The sequence below is a fragment of the Gekko japonicus genome, unplaced genomic scaffold, assembly GCF_001447785.1.
Source record: "Gekko japonicus isolate JY-2015 unplaced genomic scaffold, Gekko_japonicus_V1.1 scaffold3076, whole genome shotgun sequence".
In the NCBI taxonomy this organism is placed as follows: domain Eukaryota; kingdom Metazoa; phylum Chordata; class Lepidosauria; order Squamata; family Gekkonidae; genus Gekko; species Gekko japonicus.
Genome location: NW_015176542.1, coordinates 131,618 through 143,553, shown reverse-complemented (window position 1 = coordinate 143,553; position 11,936 = coordinate 131,618).

Below are 11,936 nucleotides of genomic sequence, written 5' to 3'. Positions count from 1 at the left end.
CACACCCCCAGCGACCCCTGTTCCATGCCCAGAAGATGACCAAAAACCTCCAGGATCCCTGGGCAAACTGGTCTGGAGTGGCAATCTGCATCTCCCTGGGCATGTAAGAAAGGGCCACGAGAACTAACCACTGAGGCAACCCTTCCTGCCCTCCCTCTCATGATCTGCCCAAGTTCACAGAATCTGCATTGCTGTCAGATGGCCATCTGGCCTCTGTTTGAAAACCTCCAAAGAAGGAGAGCCCACCACCTCCCGAGGAAGCCCGTTCCACTGAGGAACTGCTCTAACTGTCAGGAAGTTCTTCCTAATGTTTAGCCGAAAACTGCTCTGATATAATTTAAACCCGTTGGTTCTGGTCTACCCTTCTGGGGCAACAGAACACAGCTTTGAACCAACATCTATATGACAGCCGTTCAAGTACTTGAAGACAGTTATCATATCACCTCTCAGTCTCCAGACCCCTCACCATCTTCGTTGCCCTCCTCTAGACATGTTCCAGCTTGTCTATATCCTTCTTAAATTGTGGTGCCCAAAACTGAACACATTACACTTTTTGTTGTTGTTGTTGTTGTTGTTGTTGTTGTTGTTGTTGTTGTTGTTGTTGTTGTTGTTGTTGTTGTTCGGTTGGACAGTCGAGTCTGACTCTTCGCGACCCCATGGTCTAGGTGAGGTCTAACCAGAGCAGAGTAAAGCGATAACATTACTTCGCATGATATGGACACTATACGTCTGTTGATACAGCCCAAAATCACATTTGCCTTTTTAGCTGCCGCATCACACTGCTGACTCACGTTCAGTGTATGGCCTACATGACAGGGATTGAACCTGGGACCTTCTGCATGCCAAGCAGATGTTCTGCCACAGAGCCAAGGCCCCTCCCCAGGGGCAGACCAAGACAGTTCTGCAGGCAGGGGGGCAAGAGCTACAATTCTAACCCTGATCCCGAAATAGAATCACAGATATCTACACCTCTCGGAGTCGGGACCCAGGCAACTTTACAACCAAACAACACCCTTTATTTATATTTCAGCTCTTCCCATTGGCAACTTAACAAGGTAGGTTCCTTTGAGAGGAGAAAATATTGTGGACTTGCAGTATTTTTTGGACCATCTGTTTATTTACAAGCTCGTGGGCGGGAAAGGGAGGCATGCAGCCAGGGAAAGCTCGTTTTCGCCCAGTCCCTCGACACGCAGATATGGAAGCGCCAAGATCTATAATCCACAGTGACGGTATCATACAAGGTTAACACAATCACTGGCTCGCTGTACATCCTGAGGCAGCTGCAGCCCTCCAAGCCATTCCTAAAAAGGCAGCTGTTCTGTCCCCAATAACCGTGTGCATTCCCCCCCTCCTCCCCAACAATATTTGCCACAGAAATTAAAGTTTCCGTGGCCAAAAATCATTGATTCAGCAAGCACCGGACGTACCCAAGGCAGGCCACGATAATTTTTGTTTTCCATGACTACAGAGCTAACAGCAGCAGATGGGAACGCCTGTACAAACGGTGCTGGGAAAGGTAATTTACAGTTACGGGATTTTGCGAAGTGCGTCAATCCATTTTCTTGACAAGTCTTTTTTGATACCTGGAGAGAGAAACAAGAACCAAGTGTCACCTGGAGGGGTGCATTGTTTGCCCTCCCTCACACCAATTATCTGAAGAAGAGTGTGTGCACATGAAAACTTATACCCAAAATTAAACTTTTGCGCTTCAAGGTGCCACTGGACTCAAACTTTGTTCCGTTGCTTCAGACCCACCTGAACTAAATAACAGGTAAGGTAAAGGTAAAGGTTCCCTTGCTCGAAAGCCAGTCGAATCCGACTCTAGGGTTGCGGTGCTCATCTCCGTTTCAAAGCCGAAGAGCCAGCGCTGTCCGAAGACCTTTCCATGGTCATGTGGCCGGCATGACTAAACACCAAGGCGCACGGAACGCTGTTACCTTCCCACTGAAGTGGTACCTATTTATCTACTTGCAATTTCTTGCTTTCGAACTGCTAGGTTGGCAGGAGCTGGAACTAGAGATGGGAGCTCACTCCGTCATGCAGCACACTCGGGTCTCGAACTGCTTAACTACCGATCTTCCACAGCCTGCAGTTCAGCATCTTAACCACTTGAGCCACCGCAGCTCAACAGGAGTCAGTTATAAAAAGAAACAGAGGGTAAAAATGGTGTTCTGGAACACATAACCCTCTTGTTGTGTGTGTGTGTGGACTGGGGCATTAATCCACATTCACACATGCAGAATTACTCCAATGGCAAATTGTACCTCATACGTGTAAATGACTAAAGCACAGATTTTAGGTGCCTGCACGCGAAAGCTTATACCCAGAATTAAACTTTGCTGGTCTTAAAGGTGCCACCGGACTCAAACTTTGTTCTATTGACCAGAACACAGGGACTACCACAAATAACCTCAAACCAGCACACTGCGTCAGATTGCTTAGGACAGAATGATTTCACACATTCAAATGAGAGGAATCTCTGATATAAAAGATTAATTCAGTACACATTGGCAACACAGCAACAAAAGGGCTTTTCGGTGAAAACAGATCACATAGTACAAATTCAGGTTTGCAGCCAGGAATACACTTATTTAAAGGGGGTGGGGACTGCAGTCAGTCTTGGCTGTCTGAGGAGTGGGCCAGTGTTTTCAAACATACATTTGTCCCATTCACAGAGCACACGCTTAAGTGCACACTTGAGAAGATCGTGTGTGAATTGAAGGGCTCTGCAAAAGCTCTGGTATAAAGGTATCAGTTCTGTGAACTTCTGCACACGGGTTATTTGTTCCAAGTTTGGTGCTGTTTGGGAAGTGTCCCCCCCACCCCCATTGTGGAGCATTTGTGCAACTTCTGGAATTTTCCTGGCTTTTCTCCGATATTTCCCAAGTCTGCTTTCCTATGAAGTTTTGGGAAAGATTGGCAAACCTATGGCACGGGTGCCAGAGGTGGCACTCAGAGCCCAGACCATCTTTAAAGTGTCGAATTCTCTGCCAAATAATTTTAAGTAAATGAAAGCATTTGGGATTGCTTTCCTTACTTTGTTTGGATCATCTTAAGTTAATGTATGAGTTGTTTTTTCTAAAGTAAAACCTAGGTATTCAGGTTAAATTGCCATGTTGGCACTTTGCGATAAATAAGTGGGTTTTGGGTCGCAGTTTGGGCACTCGGTCGCTAAAAGGTTCGCCATCACTGATATATGCCTTTCCTCTTACATCTTGACAACAAAAGGGGCTAGAAACTTACTTTAAACTAAGTAATAGGAGGGAAATCAGAGTGTGTCAGACACAGATTGTTATCAGGGTACAAGCAGTTAAACAAAATTGAAAGATCCAGTTTTGCGTGGGAAAGGAATGGCTGTTGCCAGAAGCCTGGGGCAGGGAAACTGTGAGGAAACTTGCCATGTTGGAAGTCCTGTTGCCACTGTGCACTACTGGTAGCTGCAGCCGCAACAGGGAAAACACACCAGTCTGTCCACATGTGGAAAAAAAACTTAATGTAGGGAACCACCTCAGTGCATGAATGTGATGATTGTTGTGGCTGATGAGCATTACTTTAAAGGCACTTTTATGTACCTTTGGGGAGCTCGAGGTTTTAATTAAGGTGTAGGACAAAAATTATGCCCGCCTGCAAATCTGTCATGCAAATCTGCAAATCTGAGGAGAAAGACTTCCTCCAATGGAGAATGACGTGTCTGATGGATACAGGCTCCCTCAGATGCAGACTTGAGTGTCATAGGATCAAACCCTGGTACTCATCAGGAATTAATTAATTATCGTATGGCATTGTGTGTCGTATAGCCAGGAGATCCAAAGATTGTCTGGCAGCCAGAAGTTCTAGCTCATTAGTGTCATGGACTACTAGGCGAGGAGCTCAAATTATTTTTTGGGCTGAGAGAGCTCTGGAAAAGCTGTGACTGAACCAAGGTCACCCAGCTGGCTTCATGTGGAAGACTGCAGAATCAAACCCGGTTCTCCAGCTCAGAGTCTGTTGCTCCTAACCACTACACCACACTGGCTCTCTGCTCATTGGGACATACAGTCGAACTGAACAGAATCCACTTCTTACATAGCAGTGGTTTTACCGCACAGAGGAAATCTCGGGTGGGTGGAGATTTGTTACGTGGGGGTTGGGGGGGATGTCACCAGCTATCCTTAATTTTTTCAAAGTAAATTTTAAAAAGTAGGACCCAAAGACCAAGCAATACCAGAGGCAGCGGAGCAAGAAATGGTGTTGCATAAACACCCCGTGCATGCTCTAAGAGCCTCACTTCCTTATAATTACTGCAGGTGTTCCAGGCCTCGTCTGTAAAAGAGTTAGTGTGGTGGGGAGTGTCGAACTAGGGCTTGAGCTGAGTTCAAATTCCGAGGAATTCACACATGGCCAGTCACAATAAAATTGCGTAGCCTTGGGCCAGTCACTTTCCCTTCACCCTAGCCCACCTCACAGGGCTGCCCTGTAGATGAAATGGGGGAGGGAAGAAGTTGATGAGTGACCAGGGGTCAGTCACTCTCACCCTGACCTACCTCGCAGGGCTGTCCTGGGGATAAAATGGGGGAAGGAAGAGCTTGAGGGGTGACCATGGGTCAGTCACTCTTACCTCACAGGGCTGTCTTGAGGATAAAATGGGGGAAGAGAGAGCTTGAGGGGTGACCAGGGGGGGCCTTTTCACCCTAACCTACCTTGCAGGGCTGTCCTAGAGATAAAATGGAGGAAGAGAGGACTTGAGGGGTGACCAAGGGGGCCCCTCTCACCCTAACCTACCTCGCAGGGCTTTCCTGGGGATAAAATGGGGGAAGGAAGAGCTTGAGGGGTGACCAAGGGTCAGTCACTCGTACCCTAGCCTACCTCACAGGGCTGTCCTGAGGTTAAAATGAAGGAAGGAGAACTTGAAGGGTGACCAAGAGTCTGTCCCTCTCACTCTGATCTACCTCACAGGCAACACTCCCTCTAAGCTGTGGGGTCTTGTGAGCAAAAAGTCTACTCTGTGAGCTACTGGCATTAAAGTTGTGAACGAGCCATTTGGCTACTGCATAAATTAGTTTGCTCTGGAGCCATCCCTTCCTGAGCAAAGACAAAAATGTGTGAGCCTGAGGCTAAAAACTGTGAGCTAGCTCACACTAACTCCGCTTAGAGGGAACACTGCTCACAGGGCTGTCTTGACGATAAACTGGGGGAAGAGAGGACTTGAGGGGTGACCAGGGGAGTCCCTCTCATCCTAACGTACCTTGTAGGGTTGTCCTGAGGATAAAACGAGGGATGTTTGCCGGGGGAAAAAAGGGGGGGGGGAAGACGTGGGGGGGGGCCGGGGGGGGGGGGGGCTCTCACTCTAATTGACCTTGTGGGGCTGTCCGGAGGATAAGGTGGGGGGGAGGCAGAAACTGAGTGGTGAGTCCCTCTCACCCTAACCTACCTTGTAGGGCTGTTTTGAGGATCAAATGAGGGAGTCAGAATTTGAGGGTTGACCGGTGTGTGTGTGTGTGTGTGTGTGTGTCAGTCCATCTCACCCTAATATTGTTGCCAGCCTCCAGGAGGCACCTGGAGATATCCCGCTATTACAATGTCTAAATAAGACCAGCAACAAATTGATCTCTAGATGACCAAGATCAGTTCCCCTGGAGAAAATGGTTGCTTTGGAGGGTGGACTCTCTGTGGCCTTGTACCCTGCTGAGGCCCCTCCCCTCCCCCAAACCCACCCTCTCCCGGATCCACCCCCAATTCTCCAGATATTTCCCAACACAGACCTGGCAACCCTGCAACCTAACCTACCTCGTAGGGGACTGTCCTGGAGATAAAACGGGGAAGTAGAGAGCTTGAGGGGTGACGGGGGTGTGTGTCAGTCCCTCTCACCCTAACCCACCTGAGCCAATGTTCCCTCTAAGCTGTGGAGTCTTGTGAGCAGAAATTCTACTTTGTGAGCTACCGGCATTAAAGTGGTGAGCAAGAAATCTGGCTCCTGCATAAATCAGTTTGCTCCGGAGCCCTCCTCCCTGAGCGGAGACAGAAATGTGTGCGCCAGAGGCTAAGAAACTGTGAGCTAGCTCACACTAACTCAGCTTAGAGGGAACACTGCGGCCACCTCGTGGGGCTGTCCTGAGGATGAAAGGTGGGGTGGGGGTGGAACTTTGTGTGCCCACCACCGCTTGGGACAAAAACACACTCCGCAGCCTCTGAGCCAACCCCCGGCCGGGCTCCTTCTCCGGCCAATCCCCAGCCCTCCCACGGATTCCGAAGGGGACAATCTGCGCCTTCGCCTCGACTCAGGGGTCAGCTTCTGTCGCGGGGAGGGCAGCGGGCGGCGCTGGCTGGCTGGCAGGAGGAGGAGGAGGCGCCCCGTGCCCGCACCCCGGAGAGAGGCCGATGGCCTGGAGCGCCCTGCCCGCCGCCTCCTCTCACCTCCCGGGGGGCAGAGGGGCGGAGGCGGAGGGAGCGGTGGGAGGGGAGGCATTGGGTGGCACCTCTCCTCGGGCCGGGAGCCGTCCGACCCAGCGCGCCTCTCCTCCTCCTCCCGTCGCCATGCCCGGGAGGAAGGTGACCCTCTGCAGCTGGCTGGGCCTTTTCGCCCTCCTGGCCCTCTTCGCCCTGGGCATCCTGGTGGGTGAGTAGCTCGGCTCTGGGGGGCGAGGGAAGGGGAGAGCGGCCCCGCGCGGGACCCGACGGCGGCGCGAAGCCGGGGTCGTCGGAACGCTTTTGGACCACCCCGTCGCGTCGTCGTGCAGGACGGGCGCGAGTTCGAGGTCAGCCCGAAGCCGTCTGCGTATGCTCAAGAGCACTCTGGTGTGCTGGAGTTTCATGGCGTCGGGAGACGGCGCTGTCGGACCTGGGCGCTAGTTTCCTAGAAAGGGGGTGCCGCGTCGGCTGACCTGAGCTCCTTAAAGGAGAATTTGGGTGTGTGTGTGTGTTTGTGGATGTATGAAAACATTCTGGGGCAAAACAAGCCCGGGTACAAATAGGGATCCCAACCAATGTTCCCTCTAAGCTGTGGAGTCCTGTGAGCAAAAATTCTACTTTGTGAGCTACTGGCATGAAAGTTGTGAGCGAGCAATTTGGCTGCTGCATAAATTAGTTTTCTCTGGAGCCGTCCTTCCTGAGCTAAGGCAAAAATGTGTGAGCCGGAGGCTATAAAACTGTGAGCTAGCTCACACTAACTCAGCTTAGAGGGAACACTGATCCCAACCTCCAGGTGGGACCTGAGGATCCCCCGAATTACAGCTCATTTTCAGAAGTCAGAGATCAGTTCCACTGGAGAAAATGGATGTTTTGGAGGATGAAATCCGTGGCATTGTACCGCACGGAGGTCCCTGTCCTCCCCAGGCTCCACACCCAAATCTCCAGGCGCTTCCCAACCTGGATCTGGCAACCCTAGGGACAAAGGTGTTGAGTGACAAGGGGTTTTGGCCCCCCCTCCCTTTCCCGGTGCAATCCGGAACAGAGCTGCGCTTTCTAAATCCCTGGAGTTAGAAGGGTGTAACTGTGTTCAGGATCGCACTAGAAATCCTGCAAAAAAAAGTAGTTCCACAGGGGTTGCCAACTGGAAAATGCCCAGAGCCTGGAGAGGGGGGAGTTTGGGGGAGAGGAGGGACTTCTGCAGAGATGTGGTGCCTGACAATCTCTCCCCCAAAGCTGCTGAAGATAAATTGCAGTTTGAGGGGAACTCCTGGCCCCGCCTGGAGGTTGGCAACCCAAGCATCCCAGTCTTCCAGCCCTGATCAATAAAATGGGCTCTCCCATGCACCCCACCCCTTTGTTGCACTCCAGAGGTGCAACTTGCATCATGCAAGCATCCCATTGTTCTGCTTTGGGACAGAGACAGAGGCCCACAGGTACCTCATCTTTCCCAGAGAACTGTTTGGGCCCTGCCTGAGAACTGTTCAAGAAATACAGGTTTTTAAATGCGGGCCTGAGATTTTCCCTTGATAGGGGAACTTGTTTTCAGCAACTTTTTTTTTTTTTAAGCTGTGCAGACTGCAGTCCTGAGAAAGTGCTTACAGAGAGTAAGAGCTGGTTTGGTGTAGTGGTTAGGAGCACAGACTCTAACCCTGGGAGAACCGGGTTTGATTCCCCACTCCTCCCCATGCAGCTGCTGGTGTGACCTTGGGTCAGTCACAAGTGCTCCCAGAGCTGTTCTTTCATGAGCAGTCCTCGAAAGAGCTCTCTCAGCCTCACCTACCTCACAGGGTGTCTGTTGTGGGGAGAGGAAGGGAAATGGATTGTAAACCACTCTGAGACTCCTTTGGGTAGTGAAGGGCGGGGTATAAATCCAATCTCTTCTTCTTCTAAGGGGTGATCACTTATAAACTGGAGTGGTACACAGTTCCCTCTACTACCTCAGAAGTCTCCTGGCTATTTCTGTGGCATCCGTAGTTCAGACAGAAGGGTGGGAAAGGCCTTATGAGGGCCCTTGGAGGAAATTGTATGTGTGCCTATGGAATGTACCACTTTATTTACCACGAAACAGACGCAGTGGACTTAACAGTGCTATCCTCTGGGCATGTAAAATGTGGTCAAGATTCAGCCGACTGATGGCAACCCCACAGAAAAAGAAGAAGAGATTGGATTTATACCCCGCCCTTCACTACCCAAGGGAGTCTCAGAGCGGCTTACAAACTCCTTTCCCTTCCCCTCCCCACAACAGACACCCTGTGAGGTAGGTGGGGCTGAGAGAGCTCTTGACAGAAACGGCTCTTTTTCAAGAGCAGCTGTGCCAGAACTACGGCTTGCCCAAGGTCATCCAGCAGGTGTAAGTGGAGGAGTGGGGAATCAAACCCGGTTCTCCCAGAATAGAGTCTGCACACTTAACCACTATACCAAACTGGACTCTACACTACACCAAAGTGGACTCTGCTTAGGTTCTGAGATCCACTGACGTCCATGGGGTTTAGGATGCCGCGGTAAGAGCTGGTACTGCAGCATGTCAGGCTAGGACAGGGGAGACCCAGACTGGAACTTCCACTCGGTCTGGAGGACCTTGGGCCAGTTATAGAATCAGTTGGAAGGGACCTCCAGGGTCATCTAGTCCATCCCCCTGCACAATGCAGGGAATTCACAAATACCTCCCCCCCACACCCCCAATGACTGCAGTTTCACACCCAGAAGACATCAGAAGAGCCCTGCTGGATCAGACCAGTGGTCCATCTAGTCCAGCATCCTGTCTCACACTGTGGCCAAGCCAACCAGTTCCTCTGGAGGGCCAACAACAGGGCACGGAGGCCGAGGCCTTCCCCCAGTGTTGCCTCCTGGCTCTGGGATTCAGAGGTTTAGTGCCTCTGAGTGTGGAAGTTCCCCTCAGTTGCCATGGATAGTAGCCACTGATAGACCTCTTCTCCATGAATCTGCCTAATCCCCTTTCAAAGCCTTTTATTCCTGCGGTTACAACTTGCCTCACAGGGTTGTTATGAGGATAAAATAGAGAGAACGATAAAATGGAGGAGAAGAGAAGGATGTAAGTTGCTTTGGGCCACCATTGGGGAGAAAGGTGGGATATCACTGAAAAAAAGAAAAGCGGGGGGGGGGGGGAAGAAAAGAAATACTTCCTTCTTGATGGACCCACTTTCAAAACTCTGTCAGCCACACAGTTGCTATTGGAAATCGCAGTGGCGTGGTCAGAATCCCTGGCAAGAGCAGTTAAATGATTCTTCGTACAGGGATCTACTGGATTATATGTGACAATGAAGGGGGAAAGTCCAAATGTTGTCCCCGCTGTGCTTGAGGGAGGCTAGAGGGGGGAAGCCAGTAGAGCAGAAGGTACAGCGACCAGATTCCCTGGCGACAGTTTGGGATTTTGAAGAGGCGAAACGCTGCCTTTGGTCTGAAACCGGGGCCGATTTACATTAACTCCCTGCCCCACCGCCTCTTCTTTACTTATCTAATCTACATGTCGTTTGTGATTTCTGTAGTGCATAACTTGCAGCCTGGTCTGAAGCCAGTTTATTCAGAAATAAAGTATTGACTTCAGTGGGGTCTGCTCCCAAGGAACATCTGCATCATACATAGGGTTGCCAACCTCCAGGTGGTGGCTGGAGATCCCTTGGGATTACATCTGATCTCCAGGCAACAGAGATCAGTTCAGCTGGAGAAAATGGCCACTTTGGAAGTTGGACTCTGTGGCATTCTACCCCACTGAAGCTCCTCCCCAAATCCTTCCCTCCTCAGGCTCTACCTCAAAAATCTCCACCTATTTCCAAACCTGGAGGTGACAACTCACTAAGAATCATGAATGCAGGGGAAGAATGGATTGCACCACTTCAGACTGCTGGAGGCAAGAGCATGGATAGGAATCTTCTTCTTCTTCTTCTTCTTCTTCTTCTTCTTCTTCTTCTTCTGTTCCCCTGGAGCAAAAGGCTGCTTTGGAGGGCGGACTCTATGGCATTGTCCCCCACTGAGGTCTCCCCTCTCCCCAAACCCTGCCCTTCCTAGACTTCAGCCCCCAAATCTCCAAGAGTTTCCCAACCCCAAATTGGCAAACCTTGTGTGCAAATAAAAAAACGACACAGAACCGAAAAAGAGCAGATGGAGCCGTTCCCCCTGTGCTGCTAGTTTTCTAGTGTCATGGAGTTTTCAATGCAAAATATTATGTACAGAAATCACACACACGCCACAGTCCGAAAGGCCGCAGTCCATCCTAGTGCCTTATTCTCGGGCGTGTGTGAACGACGCCTCAGCCGTCTCAAGACTGTAGCAATGAGAATTATTTATCTGTTAAACTCCTCGAGGGCCGACTGTGAACCGGGAGGCCTTTCTGCTGAGCCTGAGCATTGCATAACACTTCTGGTTTACAAAACCCACAGCTCTATCCAAACAAGTTTTTTCCCCCCCTTCTTTTTGCTATGTCGGTCACAGAGAACAAAGAAGACCATACAAGGACGGCGCTCACTTACTTATTTCTTTGCAGCGGCTTGCAGGGAACGAGGCACCCATTCGTCTGGAGCTGCAAATCGCACATTTGAAGCCTTTGCTTCTTGATGTAGCAACGCCAGGAAAGAAGGGCTGCCAGGTTCCTTCCTTGCCACTGACAGGGGGTGGAGCGGGTAGGGTTGCCAGCTCCAGGTTGGGAAACTCCTGGAGATTTGGGGATGGAGCCTGGGGAGGACGGGGACCTCAGAGGGGTGCAGTGCCACAGAGTCCGCCCTCCAGAGCATCCATTTTCTCCAGGGGAATCGATCTCTGTGGTCTGGAGCAATGCTCCCTCTAAGCTGTGGAGTCTTGTGAGCAAAAATTTTACTTTGTGAGCTACCGGCATCAAAGTTGTGAGCAAGCGATTTGGCTGCTGCTTACATTAGTTTGCTCTGGAGCCATCCTTCCTGAGCTAAGACAAAAATCTGTGAGCCAGAGGCTAAAAAAACTGTGAGTTAGCTCACACTAACTCAGCTTAGAGGGAACACTGGTCTGGAGATGAGCTGTAATTCCGGGGGACCCCCAGGTCCCACTTGGAGGCTGGCTAGAAAGACAGCAATATCCTCCTGCTGCTGTGGAGTTGCCACATTTGTCACGAGTCCCTGCTCTTCTGCCATGACCTGCAGAAATTAGCGTGTGGCTGATGCCGTCTCCATGCCCTGCAATGTTTCCCAGGTTGCTTTGTTGTCGTGCTGGTAAAGGCTAAGGAGTGGGCCAGCTTTCTTTCTTTCTAGGCAGTCGGCAACTGTTGTGTGGCTCATGTTATCTTTGAAAACCCTGCCTTAGTCGTTTGTGCTCATCAACTGTGGTTGCCAACCTCCGGGTGGGGCCTGGCGATCTCCCAGAATTGCAGCTGATCGCCAGACGACACCAACCGGTTCGCTCTGGAGGGTGGACTGTATGGCACGGCACTGAGGTTCCCTCCCTTCCCCAGACCCTGCCATCCCCAGGATCCACCCCTAAAATCTCCTGAAATTTTTCCACCCAACCTTAGTTTGACTCATAACAGAATAAGAACATAAGAGAAACCAATGTTGGATCAGGCC